This window comes from Bos javanicus, chromosome X (genome assembly GCF_032452875.1).
Source record: "Bos javanicus breed banteng chromosome X, ARS-OSU_banteng_1.0, whole genome shotgun sequence".
In the NCBI taxonomy this organism is placed as follows: Eukaryota; Metazoa; Chordata; class Mammalia; order Artiodactyla; family Bovidae; genus Bos; species Bos javanicus.
Genome location: NC_083897.1, coordinates 104,996,117 through 105,023,848, shown reverse-complemented (window position 1 = coordinate 105,023,848; position 27,732 = coordinate 104,996,117). Strand labels below are relative to the sequence as shown.

General features: G+C 42.1%; 1 protein-coding gene across 1 annotated transcript in view; it reads right to left on the bottom strand.

Annotated features, from left to right (window-relative positions):
• Nucleotides 1-19,371, bottom strand: part of MED14 (mediator complex subunit 14) — a 172,271-nt gene extending 152,900 nt beyond the window's left edge. The window contains exon 1 of the mRNA XM_061410414.1: nt 19,285-19,371. The gene's annotated coding sequence lies outside the window, so the exon portion shown is untranslated. The remainder of the gene's footprint in view (nt 1-19,284) is intronic.
• Nucleotides 19,372-27,732: the final 8,361 nt, after the last annotated feature.

Here is a 27,732-nt window from a genome sequence, read left to right as displayed (position 1 = left end):
GGCCATGAATTAGTTCTGGGACCATTCAGGGAAGAAAATAACTCAAGTTACAAAGAAGCAGGAGCTGTGCATCGGCAGAAGCAAAGGGGTGCAGAATAGAACTAAGCTCTATAGAAGAGAGGAAACAAGTAAAGCAGAGAGGGTATTTCTGTTTCACGTATGGTGTGCCAGTTGTCCTAGATATCTGCTCTCAACTACACACACATGGGACTTCTGGATAAAATCAAACAAATATCCTTTAGAATGCATAGCTGAGATAAGATAATTAAATCTGGAAAGGGAAGAAGGAACAAAGTGAAAGCTAAAACCAAAGTGGTAAGCTCGCACTGATGGAGAATTTATTGCTCTCAACAAATAAGAAGCATGGCAGGGATAAGAGATAAAGAGCTCTCTCGGTGAAAGGATGGACCATCATTCTACCCACCAACAAAGGGACATCATGAGGACACTTGTCAATCTAAGGCTGACAATTGTCAGCACTCCCAAGTGAGACTTACATCAGCAGGGGAACAGAGATTAAATGTCTCCAATGTGGCTTCCCAGACACGTGGTACACCTTAGGTACGCCAATTGCATTTGAATAACCGAGTCTAGTTCTCATTTTGGGGAAGCCAGTCTGAGGGCAGTTGTCCAATCTGTTCCATTTGTCCACACCACCAGCTGAATGATATTTGTACCCCCCCCCCTACCATGGAATGAGTCATGCCTAAGAAGACAAAGTTGGGGAAAGCTATCTGAGGTGCTGACAGGTGTTTTGTGGGAGGTTTTAGCAGCTTGGGCCCGCTCTGCTGTTTTTGATAGACTTATCAGTAAGATTAAGGGCAATGTTGATCAAACTGTGGCCAGAGCTGACTAGCAGAGAACAGTAAACCCAGCAGTAAACCCAGTTAAAATATAAGTGTTAGTCACTTGTCCAACTCTTTGCAACCCCATGGACTGTAGCCTGCCTGGCTCCTCTATCCACAGAATTCTCCAGGCAAGCATACTGGATTGGGTTGCCATTTCCTACTCCAGGGGATCTTGCCAACCCAGGGATCAAACCCAGGTCTCCTACATTGCAGGCAGATTCTTTACCATCTACGCCACCAGGGCTGGGGCCAAATTATAAAGTGTGAAGCAAAAACAGTTAAGGAGAGCCACACTGGGGACATTTTCCTTTGTGAGGAAGGCTCCAGAGACGGTTCTAAAAGACAAAAGGTAATTCGTGTCCTTCCCTCCTCTGTTCATCTTGGCATCTGAGGCACTCCCTCCCCAAGTGCTGGTGTTGTTCTCCACAAAATTGATGTGGCTCATTTCAGCAGCCATAACTTCACCTCTTTCCGATCATCTATCACTCATAACCAAACCTATGGTCCACAAAGATCAGGTGCAAGAGGGAAAAGGGTTTTAAAAAGTAAAACTTAGACCTAGATTTCCCTGGTGGTCCAGTGGTTGTGAATCCACCTGCTGAGGCAGGGAACACGGCTTAGACCCCTGGTCCGGGAAGATTCCAGATGCTGCAGGACAACTAAGTCCGTGAGTCACAACTACTGAGCCCACATGCTGCAACCACTGAAGCCTGCACACCCTTGAGCCCATACTCTGCAACAAGAGAAGCCACCACAATGAGAAGCCCTCGCACCACAACTAGAGATTAGCCCCAGTCGCCACAACTAGAGAAAGCCTGTGCGCAGCTACAAAGACCCAGCACAGCCATACATAAATAAATAATTTTTAAAAAACATTAAAAAAACTTAGACCTATTATGTCCCCCTACTTTGGCCCATGTGGATCACTGTAGGAAGGCTCAGTGAACAGTATACTCAGTCACGTGGTCATTATCTTTATGATCTAGACCATGGCAGTGCACCAGAGAATCCAGATAGCTGAACCAAAATTGTTTCAGTCCTCTTGGCCCTTAATAGACTTAGTTGCCGCCCAAGGAGTGTATCAACTAGGCTGGCTTGGGGTTGCCACTAGGGAAAAAAAGAAGCACCATGCCTAGAGATGATCAGGATGGAGTTCTAACTTTTCAAAAGTTGACCTTGGGTACCTAAGAAGTGGGGCTTCCCAGGTGACATAGTGGTAAAGAACCTGCCTGCCAATGCAGATGTTAAGAGACACGGGTTCCATCCCTGGGTCGGGAAGATCCCCTGGAGGAGGAAATGGCAACCCACTCCAGTATTGTTGCCTGGAGAATCCCAGGGACAGAGGAGCCTGGTTGGCTACAGTCCATGGGGTCACAAAGAGTCGGACACGACTGAGCACACACACACCTAAGAAGCAACTGGATGATCCCCTTTTGGGGGCAAACTGCCCTCAGTGACCAAACTGCCTTACAAAGGTGTACAGACCAGGAAGAAGTGAGGGAAATAGAGTCAGAAACCTTTTAAAGTTGATTTTTAGGAGACTGGTTAAACCCTACCAGATGCCCGTGGGTGACAGAAGCATGGGGGGATAATGGAATACCTTGACAATCAGCCCATTTTATGTGGCTTTATCCACAAAAGGGGCATTATTGTCAGCCTGCAAATATCTGGGGAGCTGATCACATGACACAGGTTAGCTTCAAGGGCCACAGTGATTAGTTTGGACTCAGCTGATCAGATTGGAACTGCAGGACAGTAGCCTGAAAAAGTGTCAACATCAGTGAGTCCCCACTGATAGACCTGGGGTGGGGGGGTGTCAAAGATCCAATGTAAATCTTCTGGGACCAGATGGAGTCAGGGCCTCATGTAATGTAGCCTCTCTCATTGTGAGACAAATGGGTCAGCTTTTGACAAGCGTCATGAGACTGGCGGGAAGTAGCCATAGAAGTAGCCATAGAAGCAGATGTTTATTTTGTATGCAATCTGTGAGGGTGGATGTGTTGCCATGTCTGATCTAAACTGCAGTGGTGATCATCTGGGCAGTGTGGCCTTGATTCGCAGCTTGATTTTCAGATGGTCTCATCTGGCCTTTCCATGGGCATTGACAAAAGTGACCTAGATGGTCTGATCAGAAGTCATGATTTGCTTCCACAGTATATGGCCACAAAGAGGAATGTCTTTGATCTATTGTTTTCCAAGTGGCAGACCAGGCAACTGGGCCATTGGCAATAGCCAAGAAGTCAGTGAAAACAGAACAAGGTCCATCAAAGGGAATATTGGTCAGAGCTATGAGAATGGCCTTGAGTTCTGCCCCACTAAGTGGAGCCATCTTCATATTTGGTTCTGTATGGCTGGTGGTGACGTTGAACAGCTGCAGCATCCCAGTAGACACCACTGAGTTTCAGTTCGAACCATCAGTGAACCAGGCCCAGGCATTCAGGGAACTTCTGTGAGTCAAGGGTCCCATTAGCTTTATTTCCAGCAACAGAGTGGAGGATGAATTATCTCCCAAAGGGATAGTTGTCACTATTTCATTTAATGTTGAGATCCTGTTTGGGCCAAGCAGGCTACTTTCTTGAATATACCATTTCCTTTCAACAAGTGAAGCTTATTGGACCCATCCCACCTTAATAGTCATGGAAGTCAAGTTGACCTAATGGCAATATCAGGTTGGAGAGTCACAAAGCCTCCATGGGTCAGGAGTTCAATTTTGACAGGAGCCTAGGAGCAAATGAATAGCTATTAATACTTTTCTAAAGGGTTGTTTCTAGCAGCCATGTCAGGGAGGTGAGTAGTCCAAAACTCCAAGGAGAATTTCTGGGGGGAGGCTGCCTCCCTTTGCCAGAAACTTTAATCAGCAAAATCATCCATCATAATCATTAAATTTATAGGACCCTAAAGGTAGAATGCACACCATAGCTTGTAAGACAGCTTCAAACATGGTCTGTTGGCATAAGCCCCATTCAAAGGATGCTGACTAGCAGTTTAGCTGATATAAGAGGCCATATAGCATGCCTTTGTGAGCCACATACCATCTCCAGTACCCAAAGAGTCCCATGAGGTGCCGGGCTTCCTGTTTGGTTTGGAGGGCCAAAGAGGGAGCCATTTTTCCATGATCGCCACAGGGATTGAGTTTTACAAATCCACTCATTCAGTCTCAAGAAACTTTGGTGAGAAGGCCCCTGAATTTTTTCAGGTTTATCAGCCACTCCTCCTGGTTACCTCCATGGTATGATAGCTTAACTATCAAGGTCACTGAGCCTGAGGCTTTTGACTTGCCAACAAGGCATCATCCATATAGTAAAAGCTTTGGACATGGAAGGTAGAGGAACTTATGCTAAATCCTGACTCACCAACTGGTGGCAAATGGCAGGGGAGCTTAGAGATATATCCTGGGGGGATACTATAAACATATATAGGAGCCTTGCTACTTGAATGCGAATTGACCTTGCTCCTCAAATGTCAGTAAGATGGCACAGAACATGTTTGTGACATCTAAGACTGCATACCACCTGTCATCAGCCTGTGTAATGGATTCAGTTGCAGTCACTATGTCTGAAACAGCCTGGGCTTTGGGAGCAACAATTGAAATCAGTTGGTAATAATCTGCTATAAGCCTTTAGCTTTTGTTAGTCATTTTTTTTTTTTTTTTTTTACTGGTCATTAAGGGCTGTCATTTTGAGATCTCTGATGTCTTTAAGTCTTTAATCAAGGCTGTGATTTCCCTTTCTCTTCCTGGGGGGTTTGTTAGCTTCTGGTGAATCATAAGAAGTAGATTGAAAAACTATTTACACCTCTGCTATAGACTACATTTCTGTGTTTTCCCAAAATTTATATGTTGAAATCTAACCCCCAAGGTAATAGTTTTAGGAGGTAGGGCCTTTGGAAGGTGATTAGGTCATGAGGGTGGTGCCCTCATGAATGAAATAAGTGCCCTTATAAAAGAGACCTCAGAGAGCTCCCTTGCCCCTTCTTCCAGGTGAGGACACAGCAAGAAGATGATCATCTATGAACCAGAAAGTGGGTCCTCACCAGACAATGAATCTGTTAGCACCTTGATCTTGGACTTGCCAGACTCATTTGTGTTGTTTATAAATCACCCAGTCTGTATTATTTTGTTATAGCATCCTGGACTGACCAAGACAACTCCCCACTAGTGTTTCTGTCTATGCTGCTCTTCCCAATGTCAAAAATCATCTTTGGCACTTATGGGATGAAGATATAACACACCAATTCCTACTATACATTCAGATGAGGAAGCAAAAATGACAGTACATTAAATTGGCCTAATGGACCCCATTGATTAGATTTCCTTCCCCACTGTCAACCATGCCTAAATACTATTAGCTAGATCTGAGGGCCTTTTCCTTCCTCAGATCCGGTAGGATAGTGACTGGGCATCTGTATCCAATAGAGCCATAATGGTTTGAATCCCTCACTTCTCCCAAATTCCCCTTTGATGGGTGCATAAGGTTTTCGATCCTGCTTGGGGTAAGTAAAATCTTGGCCCCAATTCTAAATCATTTTTTTCCTAAAAGTGGCCAAGTTTAGGGTAGTGGAGGGAGAGACTGGGGACATAGAGGGAGGGAGTGGGTCTATGCTATTAAAGAAAAAGGGCTTTGCAATTGAGCAGCATAGCAACAGCTCATGATGCAACCAAACAAACTTCACTGTTTTTAATCCACCCAACACTTTACATCAAGCAGCAAAGTTCTTTATGGCTGACACCATTGATTTCAACTTTGAGGACCCCTTCACACTAGTTATAACCAGTGTGGCTTCCTGGCTGAAGCTAATGGGTTTGTACCTGCTGGATTACAGGGGCTTGACTTGCACAACAGTGACCTTCTTTGAGGATTTCACCTTAATCCAGGGCTTTTGTTGCCCCATCACCAAGATAACATCTCTTACGTTCTTACCTGGTTTCAACATGAGGGGAATTTTCCAGGGCAGTAGGGTTGACTGTAAGAATCTACCTAGCTTTGATTCGGTCAATTTCTCATTCTCCAGTGGGTCATCTTCACCAGAATTTTAAACCCAATCTCAGGCAGTAAGACCCTAAAGACTAGTCAATGCCTCATCTGTGGATTCCCATGGTAGTTTTTCTATTTGGGGGAAGTCTTCCTGGGAGGCCCAAAGTTCCTTTATAGGAGCCAGAAACAACTGTAGAAACTTCTGAGACCTTTCCTAGTAGATCTAAGGCAGACGTGATAGACCTCTGCCAGGGGGCTGAATCAGAAGACAGAACAGCTGTTGCCTTCTTCCTTGAGAAGCATTACTAGCCTCACTCCCTCATCTCCCAAGTGAACCAGCCAAACTTCTAATACTTTGCCTGGTTTCTGTCCACAGTGTCCATGAATTCCTCCTTTCACACTTCTCTGCAACTGTTGTGTGAAAGAGGACAGAATCTTTTGCACACCTTGGACAAATCTTAGTGCTGTTATGTTGTGTATATATATACCATGAAAAAAAAAGTTTTAAATAAGACTGAATGAGAAAAACTAATCTAAGTAGAATTAAAGTGTATGTATCCTTCGGTAGAAGACAATTTCCCATAGGTCCCTCATGTTTATACACATCTTGCAAGTGAGGCAGTGACTGTTTGTTTAGTTTAATGTAGTCCCACTTCTTTATCTTTGCTCCTGTTCCTGTTTCTGCTGTCATATTTAAAAAGTCATTGTGAAGGCCAACATCAAGGAAATTTTCCCCTATGTATTATTCTGGGAGTTTTATAGTTTTGGGTCTTACAATTAAGTCTTCAATCTATTTTGATTTTATTTTATGATGTAAGATTAATTAATCATAATTAATGAATTATATTTTAATTATAATATAATTTTATTATATGATGTAAGATAGCAGTCCAGTTTCATTCTTCTGTATGGAGATATCCAGATTTCCCAACAGCATTTATTGAAGAGCCTATCCTTTCTCCATTATGTATTCTTGGTGCCCTTAGCAAAGATTAGTTGACCATGTATGTATGGGTTTATTTCTGGTTTCTCTATTTTGTCCCATTGGTCTATATGTCTGTTTCTATGCCAGTACTATACTGTTTTAATTTCTGTGCTTTGTAATATAGTTTGAAATCAGGAAGTGTTATGCCTCTGGCTTTGTTCTTCTTTATCAGAATTCCTTTAGCTATTTAAAGCCTTTTGTGGGACTTGCCTGGTGGTATGGTGGTTAGGGATCTGCCTGCCAATGCAGAGGACACAGGTTTGATCCCTGGTCCAGGAAGATTCCACATGTCATGGGGCAGCTAAACAGGTGCGCCACAACTCCTGAGCTCATGTGCTACAATTACTGAAGCCCGCACACCTAGAGCCTGTGCTCCACAAGAGAAGCCACCACAGTGAGAATGCACCACGCACCACAATGAAGAGTAGCCCCCGCTCTGTAACTAGAGAACAGCAAAGACCCAGCACAGCCAAATGTAATTAATTAATTTTAAAAATTAAAAAAAAAGTCTTTTGTGGTTCCATATGAGTTTTTAGGATTTTTTTTTATATTTCTGTGAACGCTAATGGGATTTTGACAGGGATTACTCTAAATTTGTAGATTGCTTTGGGAACCACAGACATTTAACAATATTAAGTCTTCCAGGTGAAGTGGAGAATATGAGACCCCAAAATATGCTTCTTTGCACAAAAGAATTATTTTGACAGGTTATTTTCAAGAAACAGCAGACACAGGAGAAGTTCTAAAAAACAATTAGAAGCTATCTTTTTGAAAGGGACATTTAAATTTATAAAGGAAATTTCCATTTGTAAGTGTGTCTCCCTCTCTGTAACAGGAAAAGATTAACAGCTCTAAATCACAGGAAATGCTCATCAATGGAGAAGACATCTACCTAAAGCTGTAAACAAACTTACTCTCCTTTACTGTGCTTTTTCTGATATCCTCCCATAACAGGCTCCCTTGCCCTCCAACATTGTTCTTCTGCCTTTAACTGCAGATAATAATTAAGGTGATGTCTTGGGCCATTTCAGAGTTACTCATTTTTCCTGGGTATCTCCCAAGTAACAAGAGGTAAACATGTTATTAAACTTATGTTTTTCTCTTGTTAATGTCTTTAGTACTTCCCTGATAGTCCACTGGTTAAGAATCCTCCTGCCAAAGCAGAGGACACAGGTTCAATCCCTGGTCTGGGAAGATTCCACATGCCACAGACAACTAAAGCCCATGTGCCACAACTATTGAGCCAGTCTGGCAGTCAATACAGTGCATAGGGTCACAAGACGTGACTGAAGCGATTGAGCACACAAGAAAAAAACAAGCAGAAGTTTATTAGCATGTGTATCATGCACACACTGGGAGCACTCAAAGATAGTAACTCAAAGGGGAGGTTAGAACTTGGCTTATATAATATCAGAATAAAAGACCAATGCCTTTCTAGAGATACAAGACAAACGAGAAGGATTTTGAGTTTCTAGGGTGGCAAATTGTGGGAAGACAAATGCTCGGGGGAAACTAGTGGAAGATAAGGACTACTTAGGTTTTGTATGTAGATTCCTTTGGCCTTGTCTCTGACTTGATGAGGGTCTATAGTTGTCTGCAGTTATTAACTTTTCTCATTCTTGGGGAGAAAAGAGAGGGGAGGGGGAAAGCCTCTTCAAATTTATAGCCTGCTTTTAGGCAAACAGAGACCTTTTCATGTATCTGCTTCTTCTCAATTGCTTTAAACTCAAATTGATCCTTATGGCACAGTGGCATTATTCTGGAGTGGCATATTCTGCTATCCTTCAGCACTTAGCATTTATAATTACCCTTCATATATTTTATTCCCCTGCACTTCATTCTGATGTCCTCAAGTGTATCTCCAGTACCTAGCCTGAAATACAGTGGGTGCTGACTTGAACTACCTTAAAATTATTGCACTTCACCTTCGTTTGACAAATGCCAGAAAATGAGTGTCCAAAAAAAACTATTCTCTGCCAACAGGTTCTAGAGGCCAAGGTCCCCAAAACAGTCCTTTATTCATACATTTTTCATTTTGTATTGTATTTGTGTGCTTGAGAATTCATTAATCTCTTGACAAACTGATTTACATTATAGCAAGTTGTATCCCCACTCTGAGATTATTTGCATTTAAAAGCAAAGGCTGAAAAGGAGAATTCCTATTGCCAGGGAGGAATTCCAAGTATCTGTTGCTGGCCAATGAGGTGAATTTTTCTGAAGGGGCCAGAGACTGTTGGGGAAGGGTGGGTGGGGGGGACTACCAAATCATGCCACAGAAGGAAGTGATTTTATTTTGATTGTAACTAGCAACAAGGGGTATCCTGAAGACTTGAACAGAGTCCTAAGGAGATCTGAATTTGGAAAGAGAAGGCAAGTGACTGTACTAGCACTTAAAGAGTTAAAGAGAAATTATGCTTCTGCCAGCAGTTCCTGGGACTCCGTCCAAACAGCATGCTGTCAGCAGCATCAGCCGGCAGGAACGCATAATCTTCCACCCTTTGGTTTCGGTGGGTAATATTAGCTTAAAAAACACTCCAGATTTTTCGTGTTCATGTGGTATAACTCACTTTAGACATGTCCCTTTCTCCAACAGTCACCTCCTACACTTCAGGAAATTTCTTTCTTTCTCTCCTTCTCCCTTTTCCCCCTCCCCCTCTCCTCTGTGTCCTCCCTCCCACTCTGTCTTTCTCTCCTTCTCTCTCTCTTTTTTTCAATACAGCATCTAATTCAGGAAACCAACCAGCATCTCCCAGGAGAGAAAGGCAGCTTTTCAGACTGGAGAGTCGCTTTTCTTTCATTTACCATCATTCTTTGAGTTAAAGGAGTACAATGGCCTCGGGTTTTAACATTTCTGGAATCAAACGTACTACCTAATTCTTTCCTCCCCCCTTAAAAGGTCTTATTAAATTGATGGTCAACCAATGACACGGCATCTTAGGGTGGAGGAAAGACAAGCCACAAAAACGCCCTCGCTGTCATTACTTTTATCCCGGTAGGAAGTGTGTTACTTAGCTGAGGAGCAACCCCTCCCCCCATCTCTGCCGAAGAACAAAGCAAAAAGACATCTCATGCACCATACTGTGGTGTTATTTCAAATCAACAAGATTAATTATATACAAAACTCCATGATGTATATAGAGCTGAATAATTCAGTTCAACTAAAGCATATTGAGGCTTAAATGGAACTACTAAGGTTACAAAGAATAAATCATGGCCTCAACTTTAAGTAGCTTAGTGTGGTCAGGGAGACAGTCTACAGATAATTATATAACAGTATGGTAAGCACTGTAATAGGAGTTCAGAAGAAGAAACAGTAAAAATTTTGTGGTGAATGGAACTTTAAGTTCTTTACAGAGAACTGCAGTAGCTTTCAAGCCCATTGTCTCATCCTACAGTAAATAACACATTTTTTAAACTTATTTATTTTTTAAGTGAAGGATAATTGCTTTATAGAATTTTGTTGTTTTCTGTCAAACTTCAACATAGTAACACATTTTTATTGAAGTTTTTATTGAGGTAATTGTGGATCCTCATGCAATTGTAAGAAATCATACAAAGAGATTCTGTGTATCCTTTGCCCAATTTCCACCAACAGCAATATTTTGGAAAACTGTATAATAATATCATGACTAGGATATTGATATAATCCACTGATATTATTCCAATTTCCCCAGTTTCACTTTACTTGAGTGTGTGTAAGTTCTATACAATATGATCACCTGTGTAGGCTCATCTATCCACCACCACAGTCAAGATACTGAAGAGTCCCAACAAGGATCCCTCCTCTGATTGCCCTTTTATAACCACACCCACCTCTCTCCCACTCCTGTCCCTGACTCCCTGAATCATTCGTTTGTTCTACATTTCTAAAATTTTGTCACTTCAAAAATGTTCTATAAATGCAATCACACAGTATGTAACCTTTTGATACTGGCTTTTTATATTCAGCGTAATTCTCTGGAGATTCAGCATGGTATGGAATACTACACGGTATGGAATTTCATAGTATGGAATATCACAGTCTGTTTACCATTCATCAGTTTAAGAACAGCTGGACTGATTCTAGTTTTAGGCTATTACAAATAAAGCTGTTATGAACATTCACATACAGGTTTTTGTATGGACACAAGTTTTCATTTCTCTGAGATAATGCTCAGGAGTGTAATTGCTGAGTTTTATGGTATTTGCATATTTAATTTTTTGAGAAACTGATAAACTGTTTTCCAGAGTGCCTATACAATTTTACACTCCTGGGGCTTCCCTGGTGGCTCAGTGGTAAACAATCTGCCTGCCCATGCAGGAGACATGGGTTTGATCCCTAATCCAGGAAGATCCCATATGCCATGGGGCACCTAAGCCCATGCACCACAACTTTCGAGCCCATGCTCTAGAGCTTGAGAGCCCCAGCTGCTGAGCCCGGACCAGGGGCATGAAACACAATTATCTGATGGGGATTCCAAAGTTTGATGAGAATTAAAACCCTCAACCTACTGCACCTTAGAATGGCCATTTTCACTACCGAGTGAAAAGATCTTGCCTGAGAATGAAGCATAAAGAGAGGACATGGGCATTAAGAGAAGGAGAGAAAGTCATTTTTCTGATGACATTATCTGAGGACCTGCACCTAGTCATGCCTGAATGAAGTCAGTACACCTGCATTTGCTCTTATGAGTCAATATACTGACTTTTTACAGAAACCAAGCTGAGTGAGGCTTCTGCCACTTGCCATCAAAAAGCATTGGTTAATAAAATAAAGACCAGGGACTTCCCTGGCAGTCCAGTGGTTAAGACTTCACCTTTCAGTACAGTGGGTGCGGGTTCGATTCCTGATCAGGAAGCTAAGATCCCGTATGTCTTGTGGCCAAAAAACCAAAACATAAAACAGAAGCAATATTGTAACAAATTCAATAAAGTCTTTAAAAACGGTCCACATCAAAAAAGATCTTTAAAAAAATAAAGACCAAAAACCTAGAGAACAATAAAAACCAACTCATACGCAGTGTTACACTGGATGGTACTGATCACAAAGACAATAGAAGTCCAAAGGCACAAGAGTTGGGAAGAAGTTAATGGAGGCAATTGGAGTTGGACTGGGGGTGATCCCTGTTGTGATAATAATGAAGTATCTGGGACTGTGGCTGGCACCTTATAGTAGTATGGTGCGGTATTATATGGTATGGCATGGTATAGAATCAGGACTATTACATAAGAAAGGAAGAAGGGTGGGCCAACAGAAATGCTAGCCTTTATCCTTTTGAAGATTAAGAGGGCTGATGGAGGGGGTAGAAAATCAACACAGTACAAGACTGTTAGATTTAGACAGTCATCCAAGTCTACCCTAGCATCTGGGCTGAACACATTCTGCTCTCTAGAGCAGTGGTTCTCAATTTTGGTTGTCCATTAGAATCACTTGAAGAGCTTTAAAAAAAATCCAGATACCATATATACAATAGAATATTATTCAGCTATTTCAAAGGAGTGTGTGCTAAGTCGCTTCAGTCGTATCCGACTCTTTGGAACCACATGGACTGTAGCCCGCCAGGCTCCTCTGTCCATGGGATTCTCCAAGCAAGAATACTGGAGTGGGCTGCCATGACCTTCTACAGGGGATCTTCAAGACTCAGGGATCAAACCCATGTCTCTTATGTCTCCTGCATTGGCAGGTAAGTTCTTTACCACTAGTGCCACCTGGGAAGCCCATTAAAAAGGAGGGAAGCCTGCTATTTGCAACAACATGGATGAAACTTGAGGGCATTACGCTAAGTGAAATAAGTCAGAGAAAGATAAATACTGCATAATCCCACTTATATGTGGAATCTGAAAAATTCAAACTCGTAGAAATGGAGTTGAATGGTGGTTACCAGGGGTTGAGGTGTGGGAGAAATGGGGAGATATCTGTCCAAGGGCACAACTTTTCCATTTTAAGATAAGTTCTGGGGATCTAATGCACAGCAGAGTGACTAAAGTTAACAATACTGTGTTATGTACTGGAAATTTGCCAGGAGAGTAGATCTTAAATGTTCTCACTGCAAAATTAAAAAACTATGAGGTGACGGATTTGTTAACTAACCTTCATATGGTAATTATTTCACAATGTATACTTAAATCATTATATTGAACACTTTAACTTATACCGTGTTAAGGTGGCGCAGTGATAAAGAACCTACCTGCCAATGCAGGAGATGCAAGACAAACAGGTTCGATCCCTGGGTCGGGAAGATCCCCTGGAGGAAGGCATGCCAACCCGCTCTAGGATTCTTGCCTGAAAAATCCCATGTACAGAGGAGCCTGGAGGGCTACAGTCCATGGGGTCACAAGGAGTCAGACACAACTGAGCACACACACACACACAAAGCTGGAAAAATTTCAGACAGCCAGGTCACATCCAGACCAAGTTAATCAGAATTACTAGTATCAGCATTTTTAAAAACTCCCCTGGTGATTCTGCTGTGTAGCCAGGCTTGACAGCAAGTGCTCTGGGGCAGTACTTCTCCAACTTTAATGTGCATGTGAATCTTGTTTAGGTTTGGAGCAGCTCCAGAATTTAGGGCGCTAAGTATAGTTTAGGGCGATGGTGATGGTGGTGGGAAGGTTGTTCTTTCCAATTCATCTAGTCAGACTTCCCAGAAATAATCTGTGGACAGCTAAGTGTGGTGAGAGGTGAATGGGCTACATACCAGTTCTGATGCAGGATATAGGATGACCCACTGTCCTTGTTTGCCTGGGTCTTAGGGGTTTCTCAGGACATGGGGCTTTCAGTGCTAAAGCAGGAAGTTATGAGTAAACTGGGATGGTTATTTACTCTACCCATCCCTGATCTTCTGGCCAGTGGAGTTCTAGCCTCCGTCATGAACCTTTCTAACCAAATCGGCACCATAGGTAAAGTGGGGGCAAGCAGGACCGAAGAGGATGCTCTTGGGAAAGGAGAAGGGAATCGCTGGGCACATAATCCTCCCTGAGGCCATCAATAGATACAACGGCAAGGGAAGGAAGACGAGCACTCTGGCTTTGCCTGGCTCACAGGCATCTATCCAGGAGCAAGGAGGCCTGAAGACACAATAGTCTTTGACTTAACACAGAGAAGCTGCTCGATAATTCAGGGAATTCAAACTAGAGTGCACAGGAGAATTACCCAGGAAGCTCATTCAGAATGCAGACTTGGCCCCTCCTTTAGGAAATTTTCATTCAAAAGGTCAAAGGCCTTCAAACCGGTATCCCAAGTGATTCCACGCCACAGTCTGAGAATCACGGATCCAAATGGCCTGCTGGCTGGTAATTTGGTCTGTCAAAGAAAGCTTTCCTGACCAAGGGATGAGCTGATCCAAAAAGATTCAGCAGAACTGATAAAGCTTCACAAAACAGCAGGGTCACACAATTTCAGGAGTGAATTCTAGCAAATCTCTAAGGAACAGATAATTCTAATGTTTTTAGGGTTCCAGGCCATAGACAAAGAAGGAAATATCAATACTATTGATATTGATAAATATCAATTCTATTAAGCCCAGATAACATTGAAATAAACCTAGCAAAAATCACACAAAAAATAAAACTGCAAACCCTTCTCACCCATGAATATCAATATGCTGCTGTTGTTGTTTAATTACTAAGTCATGTCTGACTCTTTTGCAACCCCAAGGACTGTAGCCTACCAGTTTCTTCTGTCCATAGGATTCTCCAGGCAAAAGTACTGGAGTGGGTTGCCATTTCCTTCTCCAGGGGATCATCCCAACCCAGAGATTGAACTCATGTCTCCTGCATTGGCAGGTGGATTGCTTATCACTGAGCCACCAGAAAAGCCAAAATTAAAATCTGAAATAAAATACTGGCAAACAACCAGCATCATATTAAAAGAATAAATTGCTGTCACCAAATAGGGTTTATACTAAGAATGCAAGGGTGGTTCAATGTGCAGAAATTTATCACTATGATACAAAATATTAACAGAGCCAAAGAAAACTTCACATGCCTGTTTTTGTAAATCATGTAATAGCATTCTACTCAATGTTTTTTCTTTTTAAGACCTGGGTGTTACCTGATCTACCAAACCATAAACTTGGACATGTAAGCGAGTGAGCTAAGTCACTTCAGTCATGTTCCGACTCTGTGCAACCCTGTGGACTGTAGACCGCAAGGCTCCTCTGTCCATGGAATTCTCCAGGCAAGAATACTGGAGTGGGGTGCCATTTCCTCCTGCAGGGGATCTTCCTGACCCAGAGATCAAACCGGAGTCTCTTATGTCTCCTGCATTGGCAAGCGGGTTCTTTACCACTAGTGCCACCTGGGAAACCATAGACATGCTTAGCAGTTTTTGGTTATAAAACAAAAGTGGAATATGCAGAACCAGGCTCTAATAAGTTAGCAAATCAAGAGAATGCAAGCAGGTGCCTCAGACTCTCATGGTACTTATTTTTACTGCTACTCCTCTCATTCAGTTACACTTGTGCCCTCATGGCCTCTGTTCCCAATGATCTCTTGCATCTGCTTCCCAAATGGATCTGTATGGTATGCTGGCACCAGCCAGAAGTGAATGACTGCTGAGGAGTGGCCCTGAAAATGGTGGTGAAGGCAAATCCACCCAGGAGGCAGAACATTTCATAATTTACCTTATTGGGACTTAGATGACTGGATCCTCCCTGGCTCATAGGCAGTGACAACTGGGTTATCCAATTGGTCTAGGACTTTGAAGGGACAAGATTGGAAAATTGGTGACAAAGCTGTCTTGAGGGCAGGTATGTGGCTGAACTTCTGGGACTAAGCCCAGAATATGAAAGTTATCATATCCATGTATTAATAAATACCCACCAGATGTATGTACTGCAGAGGAGGCTCTCAGCAGTTAGATGGACTGGACAACCCATCCCTGGATGTCAGCCAGCCTCTTCCTCCAGCTACCCTGCTGCTTACTCAATGATCTATGAAGTCAGTGTCATAGCATCCACAATCCAGGCAGCAGAGGCCAGTGCCAAGTCTTTGATATGATGCCATTCCCTGAGAGGTCCAGGCTTGTGGAGCAGACATGAATGGGACTTGAAGTCTGGTGTCAGCCTGAGCCAGCTGAGCCCAGCCCAAATTGGCTGAACTACCAACCAACCCACAGACCTGTGAGCAAGAAATAAATGTTTGCTCTATTAAGCCTCTGAAGTTATGGTGCTGTTTGTTATGCAGCAGAAACCTAATATTCTCCTTTTATTCATCTTCATTGAATTATCCTAATTGGATTGTGCCATCTGTTTCCTTTTATAATCCTGACTGAATCATTCTTGCAAGATGACTCAAGGCTGCACAGATCTCCAATTCAGACCTGTCTTCTCAGTTCCAAACCCATATATAGTTCATGGTCTGCTCCCTATCTCCTGTTATATACAAAGTCACCTGCAACTCAACACTCATTCCTCTATCACAAACCTGGTCCTCCATCTCACTCAGCAGCACCGTCCACTGAACAGAAACCTAAGAATTTTCCTGGACACCCACCTCGCTGTCACCCCTGTATGCAAACCATCACCAAGCCATGTTAATTTAACCTCTTAAATATCTCTAAAATATGTTTGCTTCTCTTTACCACAACCACCAGCACCACCCTAGCCTAAACCACCAACGCATGCTCAGTCACTCAGTTGTATCCAACTCTTTGCAACCCCATGGACTATAGCCTGCAATGCTCTCCTCTGTCCATGGAACTTTCCAGGCAAGAATACTAGAGTGGGTTGCCATTTCCTCCTCCAGGGGATCTTCCCAAACCCAGGGATTGAACCCATGTCTCTTGTGTCTCCTCATTGGCAGATGATTCTTTACCACTGAGCTACCTGGGAAGTCCTAAACCATTAACACCTCTCACTTAAAATAAGCTTCCGAATCTTGACTATTAAGTGACCATTAATAAATAAGTGGATAAAGAAGAGATGTGGTTTATACAGTGGAATACTATTCAGTCACAAAAATGAATGAAATCTTGCCATTTGCAACAACATGGATGGACCTAGAGGGTAGTACGCTAAGTGAAATAAGTCAGAGAAAGATAAATACTGTATGATTTCACTTACATGTGGAATCTAAAAAAACAATCAAAAGAAAAAACAAAACAAAATAGAAACAGAGTAACAGATAAAGAGAATAACCAGGTGGTTGCCAGAGAGGAGGGCAATGGGGGAAGGAGAGAAATAGGTGAGGGAGATTAAGAGGTATAATCTTCCAGTTACAAAATAAACAAGTCTCCAAGATAAAATGTACAGTGTGGGGAATATAGTCAATAATTATGTAACTTCTTTGGATGGTGACAGATGGTAACTAGACTTATCCTGGCGATCATTTCAAAATGTATAGAAATATTGCATTGTGATATTGTTCACCAGGAACTACCATAGTGTTGTAGGCCAGCTATACTTCAAACACAAACAAAACAAACAAACTCATAAAGAGACCAGATCTGTGGTTACCAGAGGTGGGGAATGGAGGGAGGAGGATTAGATGAAGGGAGTCAAAAGGTAATAAACTTTCAGTTATAAAATATATAAGTACAAAGAATATAATGTATCAGTACAACATGATTAACATAATTAACACTTGTATATTATATGAAAATTAAGAGAGTAAATAGTAAGAGGGCTCATCACAAGGAAGAAAATTTCTATTTCTTTCATTGTGCATGTATATGAGATGATGGATGTCCACTAAACTTACTATGGTAATCATTTCATGATGTACCAAGTCAAATTATTACGCCATACACCTTAAACTTATATAGTGCTATATGTCAATTATATCTCAACAAAACTGGGGAAAAAAAGGGGAGACATAGCATTATAAGGATGTCAGTTCTCTCTAATGTTATATATTTATTTAATAGGATCTCAATAAAAATGTTTTACTTTAATACAGAAGAATCTGATTGTAAAGATCTAATATATGTGTTAATCGCTCAGTCGTGTCCAACTCTTTGTGAGCCCATGGACTGATACCCTCCAGGCTTGTTGTCCATGGGATTTCCCAGGGAAGAATAGTGGAAATGGGTTGCCATTTCCTTCTCCAGGGGATCTTCCCGACCCAGGGATCGAACCCAAGTCTCCTGCATCAACAGGCAGATTCTTTACTACAGAGCCACCTGGGAAGCCCCTGGTTCTCCATACAGCAATCAAAAAGTTCTTTGAAAATTCCATTTCAATCACATACCATGCCCCAGCTGAAGACTTGCAGTGGTTTCCCATTACTTTTAGGATAGACAGCAGAGTATTAACACAGGTCTCAAGGCTCCATGTGGTATGGCTTTGGCTTGACCGCTTCATCCCATAACTCTAGTCTCTATTTGCTATAAGAGTTCACATGGCCTCCTTTATTTGCTACATACCTTCTTACCCTTTCTGTTCCTTTCTCCTGTAAAGCTCCTTCTCCCCTCTGCCTTATTAACACCTGCTCTTGCTTCACACCTCAGCCCAAGCATCACCTCAAGGAAGCCCTGTCTGACTTCCCCAAGTCTGGCTCCTAGCATGGCATATTTTACCTTTGTGCGATAGCTTGATTAATATTGATTACCTCTTCCCCTACCCCTGCCTGACCCACCATAACGTGATCTTCAAGAAGGCAGAGGCCATGTCTGGTTTTGGTCATCACTGTATTCCCAGAACAGAGTCTGACATACCCTAGGGACTTGGCATCGATTAATTAATTATTAACCACTTGATGGGCCAGGTGTTGAGCTGAAACATCTCTATGGTTCATGTCAACTCTAAACTCTGGGCTTCCATTTCAGGTCCTGCCTGTGGGATAGAGGGGCAACAGGGCAAGCAGCCAACTAGGGTGAATTAGCAGTCTCCATGTAGTCAAAGGCACTAGTTAGAACTCGAAGAAGCCCTTTTCCTACTTCAAAGATCCTGCTAAGAACAACGTGGCAGGCGCCAGCATGGGACTGGCCAGACAGTTCTCAAGAAATGCTTGACACAGGCCAGAAAACCAAGTGTCAGAAATCCTGGAACAGAGCCTTTTGCCAGGAGGTTCCCTGCCTTGTTGAGCTGAGAGAGAGAGAGAGCTCTAAATGCCGCTGATTAATCACCAAGGCTGATGCTCAGCCATTCCAGCACTCTGCTGCTGCTTCTTGTCAAGTCTTTACCCCTCCCCCTCCCCTTCTAGAAAGACCTCAAGTAACTGCTGTCTTGAAACTTCCTCAGATGGTTGGCTTGGCTAACGCCCAAATATCTCTCATCTCATACTGAGGTGTCCGCGAAGGAGGGAGGAGTAAGTTACTCTCCTAGATTTCGCATTGTATGATTCTGTTATTCTAAATCCCAAGGATTCCTTTTCCCTTTTAAAGAGTGAACTAGTGACACTTTGACAGCATGACCTGGACTCTATTCAGGAAAAAAGAGCTAGGAAATTGCATGTCCATGAATCATCCTGCCACCGGGGGTGGAGGCAGTCCTTCAGTCCTTATCCCACGGCAAGAACTCTTTCCAAAGGTCAGATAACGCTCTGAATCCATACTCACCAGGCAGCCCACCATTTCCAACAAAGCTGCTTCTGAGGCCCAGGAAGGAAGGCTTGGATGAGGGAGTCCAGACAATTTGACCCTTAGGAAGGGGTGTTGCTCTGGTTGTAAATAAAAAATCCAATTTGACCCCTTAGGAAGGGGTGTTGCTCTGGTTGTAAATAAAAAATCCAACATCCTGTGTGAAAAGGAGGCAGGAAAGAGGAGTGAGTACATGGCTGGGTTCTGAGTCTGGCTAGTAGAAAAGATATGTTTATTCATAAGATGAAATACTATACAGCAGTGAAAAGGATGGCCCAGAGCCACACTATCAACACAGGCTCATTTTAATTTTTTAAATTATTTTATTATGATTTTTGGTCACCCCATGCAACATGTGGGGTTTCAGTTCCTTGATAAAGGATTGAACCCATGCCCCTTGCATTGGAAGTGCACAGTCTTAACCACAGGATCACCAGGGAAGTCCCAACATAGACTCATTTTTAAAACCTAATTTTGGAGGGAAAAAGCAAGTTGCTGAAGCATACATAGAGGATACATGCACATACACACATGTGCTGCCATTTATAAAATGTTAACATGCAAAAATATTAAAATCATTTAGTGTAAATATATATATCCCTAATGATTTATAATAGAATATAACATATAGGATTTATAATATATATATGTGATATATATGTAATAAAAATATAAAAATACACATGGAAATGATAACTTCAAATTTGTGGTTGTCTTGGGGGTAGAGAGGCTAAGAGTGAGAAGGGGCATACAGAGGGCTCCAACTATATCTGACATATTTTATACTAAGTTAGGTGTTTGTTATATTGTTCTGTATATCTTTTGTATATCTGAACTATTCCATGATGATTTTTTAACCTTAGCTGTGGTAAAATGCACAGGTATAAAATTTACCATTTTTTTTAATGTACTACCTTAACCATTTTAAAGTATATAGTTCAACCAACTCCCCCAACTATTTTCATCTTGCAAAACTGAAACTCTATACCCATTAAATAACAGCTCCCCATTCTCCCCTCCCCCAACCCACAGCAAGCACCAAGCCATTTTTGGCATTTATGAATTGGGCTATTCTAGGTCCCTCATGCAGTTGAAATTATATAGGATTTGTCTTTTTGTGGCTGGCTTATTTCATTTAGCATAATGTCCTCAAGGTTCATCCATGTAGCATGTGTCAGATTTCCTTCCTTTTTAAAAGCTGAATAATATCCCAGTGTATGGCTATATCCCATTTTGTTTATCCACTCACCTATCTACTGACACTTGGGTCCTATGTTTTGGCTTTTGTGAGTAATAAGCGTACAAATGAACAAAATGAACAAGTATACAGCTATCTCCTCAAGACCCTGCTTTCCCTTTTTTGGGGTATATACCCAGAAGTGGAATTGTTGGCCATGAGGATTTTTTTAAAAGCAGAAAGAAAGCTTAGGTTTCAGGGGGGCTTGAGGATAGAGTTCAACCCAGGGACTGAACCCAGGTTTCCCGCATTGCAGGCGGATTCTTTACCATCTGAGCCACCAGAGTAGCCCAAAGTTAAACCATGGACTTGCATATCGATTGGGACGGTCTCTCAATTATGACCACCCAAGTTACCAGCCTCCCAACGCAAAATCACTGCTAGATCCAGGGACTTTCCTCCTGATTTCAGCTGAAGCTATAAATACTCCCACTTCCGCCACTGCATCACTGCTGGGCCCACCCCCGCACCTTTCCCTTCTTCTTTCTGTCACTGCTGGGAAGCCCCTGCCTCTGCTTCTGGACATCGTCCAACTCTTTTCCTGTCCTGCGCACTGCGGTCCCCCAAGCTGCAGGAAGCCCGTTTCTGACTGCAAAGGGAGGAAAGAAGGCAGCTGCATTTCTGTTCTCCCAAGTTGCAAATTAGAGTGGATTTTCACCAGGAAATAACACTCTCCAATAAATGGTTTCCCGATAATCATTAATACTAGAGTCCCTCTTCCTTATGGGTGCCATGGGCTCCAGTGGCCTGCTTTGGGAACTGAAGTCATTTGTAACGAGCTGAGGAAAATCTGTTCTGAATTCTAAACAGATTTGCCAACAAATTTTTGGAACGACACCAATTTTTAAGTTGTCAGTTCTCTATGAAGCCCTAGGGGGCCAAGTGAAGTTTTCCTTTGCTAAAGGGAATGACTCCAAGGAAGCGAGCTTGCTGATGGGTGAAGTAAGACAGGGGAACTTCAGGGGAACTCCAAAATAATTTCCTGGAAACAAAATGACATCATGGCTCACCTGCCCAGCTCCTTGAATTCTTTAGAGTATCCACTTCTCTACCAAAAAAAAAAAAAAGCCTTTTTCTCTGCACAGCGTCACTTGTTAAGCATGAATGGCACAACGATACACTCCAGTGATCTGATCATTTGCCACACAACGTGATTCCTAATTGCTTGAATAATACCACACAATGGAATCATTTCCTCCCCAGTAAAAATGGTTTCTCTTTGCCTGAGTGATAATATCCTGTTGAAATATAATGCTGTTCCAGACAGTAACTACATAATGTCTGGAGTCTTTTTTTCTCCCCCAATATAACCTTTAAATGCTAAGCATTAGAAAGGAGGCAGTAGCAAGTGATAAAATATGTTCCCAAATGAAGAGAATTCTTTGCATTTACATTGGAATCTTCTAATTACCCAACGTCCTTGGATAAAATGGTGAGTCAATAAATTTACAATGCACAGACAGTCTTTGCTCTGTTTCTTTGGAGATCAGTTGTGTGACAAGAATGGAAATGGATTTTTCCATAAAGCTGGGATGCACTATCACATCTGTATTTGAACAGGCACACACGCCAGGCTGTTAATTTTAATGCCCTGATTTAATCCTCGTTATGTGCATCGCCGGACCCATAAAAGCCACATTTTCTTTAGAAAATTAAACTGCCAGACATTTCTTGTCCAGTGGCCTATTGTGCCCACAGGTGCGGAGAGCTTCAGGAATACAGAGGAAAGAGATGTGGTCTCTGTTCTCAATGAGTTTAGATGATAGGCAATTCTCAGTATTATAGTTCAGAGTGGAAAGAGTCAAACATGGGAGAGATGAGAAAAGGAAGCCCCAGAGAGGGGTAACTGCTTTCCCAAGGTTACAGAGTGGACTTGTTTAGGTGAAAACCCAGTGCCCAGAATAGGACCCCCATGCTCCCTCTTCCCAACAGCCAAGTGAAGACAGGCCCAGCGCTGTGCTAGATTCGAATGTTTCTGTAGGCGAAAGTGTTCCCAGCTATGTGGCTTTCTCCATGGGATTCCTGGAAGATGCCTTTGCGGGTCCCTCTGACTGCGGCTCTTCGGATGGGCACCATATACTTCCTCCAACTGCTGCTCCCTTTTTGGCCTCCGACTCTGGGAGGGAGGTGAGAGGCTGGTGTTGCAGTGGGGGGTTACTCCACCCAGACTCAATATTGATGCCACCATCTCTCCAAGAAGTCTTCTTGGGCAAGACTTCAAACTGTTCCAGATTTGACAAATACCACCCCCTGTGACCCTGACCTAGGCATATTTGCATGTCCATGGCTGTTCGCGATAGCCCCAAATCGGAAATGACTCAAATGCCTACCGACTGTAGAATGGACACTAAAATTGTGGAATATTTACACAGTGTGATGTGTAAATCACACTTTACAGCAGTGAGAATAAACTATCTCCAACTACATACAGCAATATGATGAATCTCATAAACATAATGTTGAGCAAATAAAGCCAGGCGCTAAAGGGCACATACTGTATGATTCCATTTATGTAAAGAACAAAGAGAGTCAAAACTAATCTACGCTCGCAGAGATCAGGAAGGTGGTTTTCTTTGGGGGGGGGGTAGTGACTAAAATGGGGTAAAAGGGCACTCATAGGAGGCTAGTAATTTAATGTTCTGGTTTCTTTTTTTAAAAAAATATAATTTTTATTGGAATATAATTGCTTCACAATGTTGTGTTGGTTTCTGCTGTACAATGAAGTGAATCAGCCATATGTATACATATATCCCCTCCCTCTCAGACCTCTCTGCCACAGCCCCACTCTATCTCAGCCCTCTAGGTCATCACAGAGCACCGAGCAGAGCTCCCTGTGCTTTACAGCAGGTTCCCACTAGCTATCTGCTTTACACATGGTAGTATATATGTCAATCTGGTTTCATGGGGATGTTCAGTCTGTGAAAATTCATCAAGTTATAAACCTATTTGTGCACATTGGAACATGGATCTTGTATTTCCATAACGGTTAAAAAAGAAGGCTCCAGCCTGACCCTTTATCCACCATGGCTCCCCGACATGGGTGTGCCGGCTGACTCCAACGCAGCCCGTTTGTCCCTCAGCTGCAGGCTGTCTTTAACTCAGGCTTCAGTCCAGCCACAGGGAACACACTGCAACCTCTTTAAGGGGTCCCCTTAATGCCCCCCTCATGAAACTGAAAATTAGAGGGTAGCTCTCCCCTGCCCCCATCCCCCAGGGCAGGGAGAGGAGAGGGATACTCTAGCATGGCAACAGTCTTCCCCAAAGAATCCTGTTCACAAATCCTCCTTCCCTCTCCCCTCTCTTGAAGTCTTTATAATCAAAATTATTGAGGGCATTTGACATTCTTAAAGCATGTCTTTTGTAAAGTCTGCCTCTGTGAGCCTGTCCACATTCATTTTGGATTATGATGTCTTCCATATCGGAGCATAACAGCACCAGGAAGGTCCCATTTTGATATCATGTTCTGTAGGTAAAAAATAAATCCATCCATAATAATGACTTATGGCAGTCACGCAGTGCCTGAAGTTTATAAAGAGAATTCAGATCTATTACCTTGCTTAATTTTCACAGCAACCCTATGAGGCAGATGTCTTCATCACTTTCACGTTACAAGTGACAGTGTATATCTTTTTAAAGCCTTATGCTGGGCATTTCACATAGCTCTTTTGATTTTCACACGAACCATCAGAAGTAGATACTATCCTCCAATGTCCAGAGAGGTAAAACAACCTAGCTCCAAAGCAAGTAAGAAATTTGGTGCGGTCACCTGAGGTCACACAGGTACTACATGAGGACATTGAGATCCCAGGTTAGGTGTTCTGACTTGAGACTTGTTCTGTTTACCCCCATTGAGGGAAGGCCAAGGTGGGAATGTGCTAGAAGTCAGCTTTGGAAGACACAGGCTTGGGTTTGAATGGCAAGCCTACTATGTGATTTGAGTCATTTTACCTTTCTGGACTTCAGATGATACAGTCTACTTCTGATGGTTCCTGTGTAAAATACCTAGCTCAAGTCTCTGAAAAGATATTGGTTCCCTTCTCCCTTTGTACAAAGTTCTCCAGTCTAAGGAAGAATAGATGCAGAGGGACAATTAACCAAAGAGAGGGATTACTGGATCATACGGTAATTCTATTTTTAGTTTTTTTAGGAATCCCCATAGTGTTTTCCACAGTGGCTGCACCAATTTACACTTCCACCAACAGTGTATAGGGGTGTTCCCTTTTCTCCACATCCTTAATAGTACTTCTTGTGGTCTTTTTGGTGATAGCCATTCTGACAGGTGTGAAGGATATGTCATTGTGGTTTTGATTTGCATTTTTTGGCTGATTAACAATGTTGAGCATCTTTTCATGTGCCTGTTGGTCATTTGTATATCTTCTTTTGAAAAATGTCTATGCAGGTTGTCTGCCTATTTTTTAATCAGATTGTTTGATTTTTTTGATGTTGAGTTGTATGAACTATTTATATTTTCATATAAATTTACGTTTATATTTTATATACAATTTATATTATATATATTTTTTCTGGATGTTAATCTCTTATGGGTCATATTCTTTGCAAATATTTTCTCACAGTTGGTAAGTTGTCTTTTTGTTTTGTAGATGGTTTCCTTTGCTGTGCTAAAGCTTTTAAGTTTAACAAGGCCCCATTTGTTTATTTTTGCTTTTGTTTCCTTTGCCTTGGGAGACAGATCCCCAAAAATGATGCTATGATTTATGTCAAAGAGTGTTCTACCTGTGTTTTCTTATTCTGCTTCTGAGTGTCTATGCAAAGAAAAAGAAAAAACTAATTTGAAAATATACATGTATCCCAGTGTTTCTGTGCTCAGTCACTCTATAGTGCCTGACTCTTTTGTGACCCCATGGATTATAGCCTGCCAGGCTCCTCCATCCATGGAATTTTCCAGGCAAGAATATTGGGGTGGGTTGCTATTTCCTACTCCAGGGCATCTTCCTGACCCAGGGATCAAACCCATGTCTCCTGTACTGGCAGGCAGATTCTTTACCACTGCCACCTGGGAAGCTCCCATCCAAATGTTTATATTAACAGCAGTATTATTTACAATTGCCAAGATATGGAAAGAACCTAAGTGTTGATTGACAGATGACTGGATAAAGAAGATACGGTGTATATATACAACAGAATATTATTCAGCCATCAAAAAGAATGAAATAATGCCATTTGCAGCAACATGGTTGGACTAGAGATTATCATACTAAGCAGAGTAAGTCAGAAAGACAAATAGTACATGATATATGTGGGATCTAAAAAAATAAAACAAACTAGTGCATATAAGAATAAAAGATTCTCAGATATAGAAAACAAAGTAGTACCAGTGGGGAGAGGGAGGGAAAACCAGTCAACAGATTCTCCCCACATTTAGCTCTTTTTAAGCATTTCTAGCATTGTTTTGTATTTGTGGAAGTTCTGAATAACCAAATATAGCAGACACTGTTGGGTATCTATCCAAATCCATTTCTGCTTCTGGAATCACCTTCTATGGCCATGCACTTGGGGAAAGTACCACCCCCCTACTCCAGACAATTTCATTCCTTTTGTCTGTAGTGGGTTTAGGCATAGGTATATGATCAAAATTCAGCCAATGAAATCTGAGAGGAAGTCTGCTGGGGAGAATTCTGGGAAAGTTTTTTTCTTTTTACTCTTAGAAAGGAAGACAAGACAGGAAACATTTCCTCTTTTTTTTTTTGCTATTCCACTCAATGCTATTTTGTGAGGATGTGATGCCTGGAGCTCCTGCAGCCATATTGTGATCATGAGACACAGATGCAAAGTGAAAGTCCAACATGATAAAGATAGGGAAACAGCAAGAAAAAAACCCTGAATCCTTGATAATGTTCTACCACTGAGTTAAACAATTCTGGAACCACCTGCCTGACATATTCTATGAGTTAATAAATTCCATTATTTTAAAGCCGATTTTAGCCAAGTATTTTCTCCTTGCAACCAAAAGCATTCTAACCAAAACAACAAACAGTTTAGTACTATATTGTTCTTTTTAATGTGATTAATACTCATTTATTAGATGATGTGGCCAAAAGATACCAACTAGAGGAACAAGAACACAAGGTCTTAGGGCAGGAAAAGACAAATGAGGTGCTAGAAATAGAATGAATAGGTGGCAAAAAAGGATGGAAACATGGAGGGAAATTCTCTTCACCAGACTGGAGAAGGAGCTAAAAGAAAGCTATGCTGTGCTGTGCTGTGCTTAGCCGCTCAGTCATGTCCGACTCTTTGTGACCCCATGGACTATAGCCCGCCAGGCTCCTCTGTCCATGGGATTCTCCAGGCAAGAATACCGGAGTGGGTTGCCATTTCCTCCTCCAGGGGATCTTCACAACCCAGGGATTAAACCCAGGCCTCCCGCACTGCAGGTGGATTCTTTACCATCTGAGCCACCTGGGAGGCCCAAGAACACTGGAGTGGGTAGCCTGTCCCTTCTCCAGGGGATCTTTCTGACCCAGGAATTGATTTGGGGTCTCTTGCATTGCAGCTGGATTCTTTACCAGCTGAGCTACCAGGGAAGCCCCATGGATGCTACAGCAAAGTAAATTATGTGTAATATGTTTCTCTTCACATGCCAAGTTGAATGTATATTCTGTGTATTAGACTTCTGCCACAGTAGAAGTGATACTCTTTCAATGTACAATCTCAAACCGGAGAAAACAAAACCCTGAGCATTAAAGCACAATCAACACTGTTTGTTATATTTAGTATTACTGAAATTACCTGCTTGGTTCTCCTTTCCTTTTTTTCCTCCTTAATGAACCGGATAGGTAGGGATGAATAGTTTTTAAAGAGGTTTAGCTTTATCGGATGATCACCATGCCACACGCTGCTAGGAGCTCTGTAAATACTGTTTATTTTAATCCTTACGGCAACTGTGGCAAATACCATTAGTTGCCTAGGTAACATCCATTTTGCCCTTCTTCCTATACTTCTCATGATGCTTGGGTGAGAAGGCAAGGGGGTAGGAAAAGGGATACTCATAGCATAGCAACAGCCCTCTCCAAAGAATTTTCTTCACAAATCCCCCTTCTTTGTATGGCTCTGGTTTGTTCAGGATGATACTGTGCCCAGGTAAAACATATCACCTTTCTAGACTTCTTTGTTCAGGGAGGCCTGTGACAGAGTATTACACAATGAGAAGTAAGCAAGGTTGCTACTTGGGC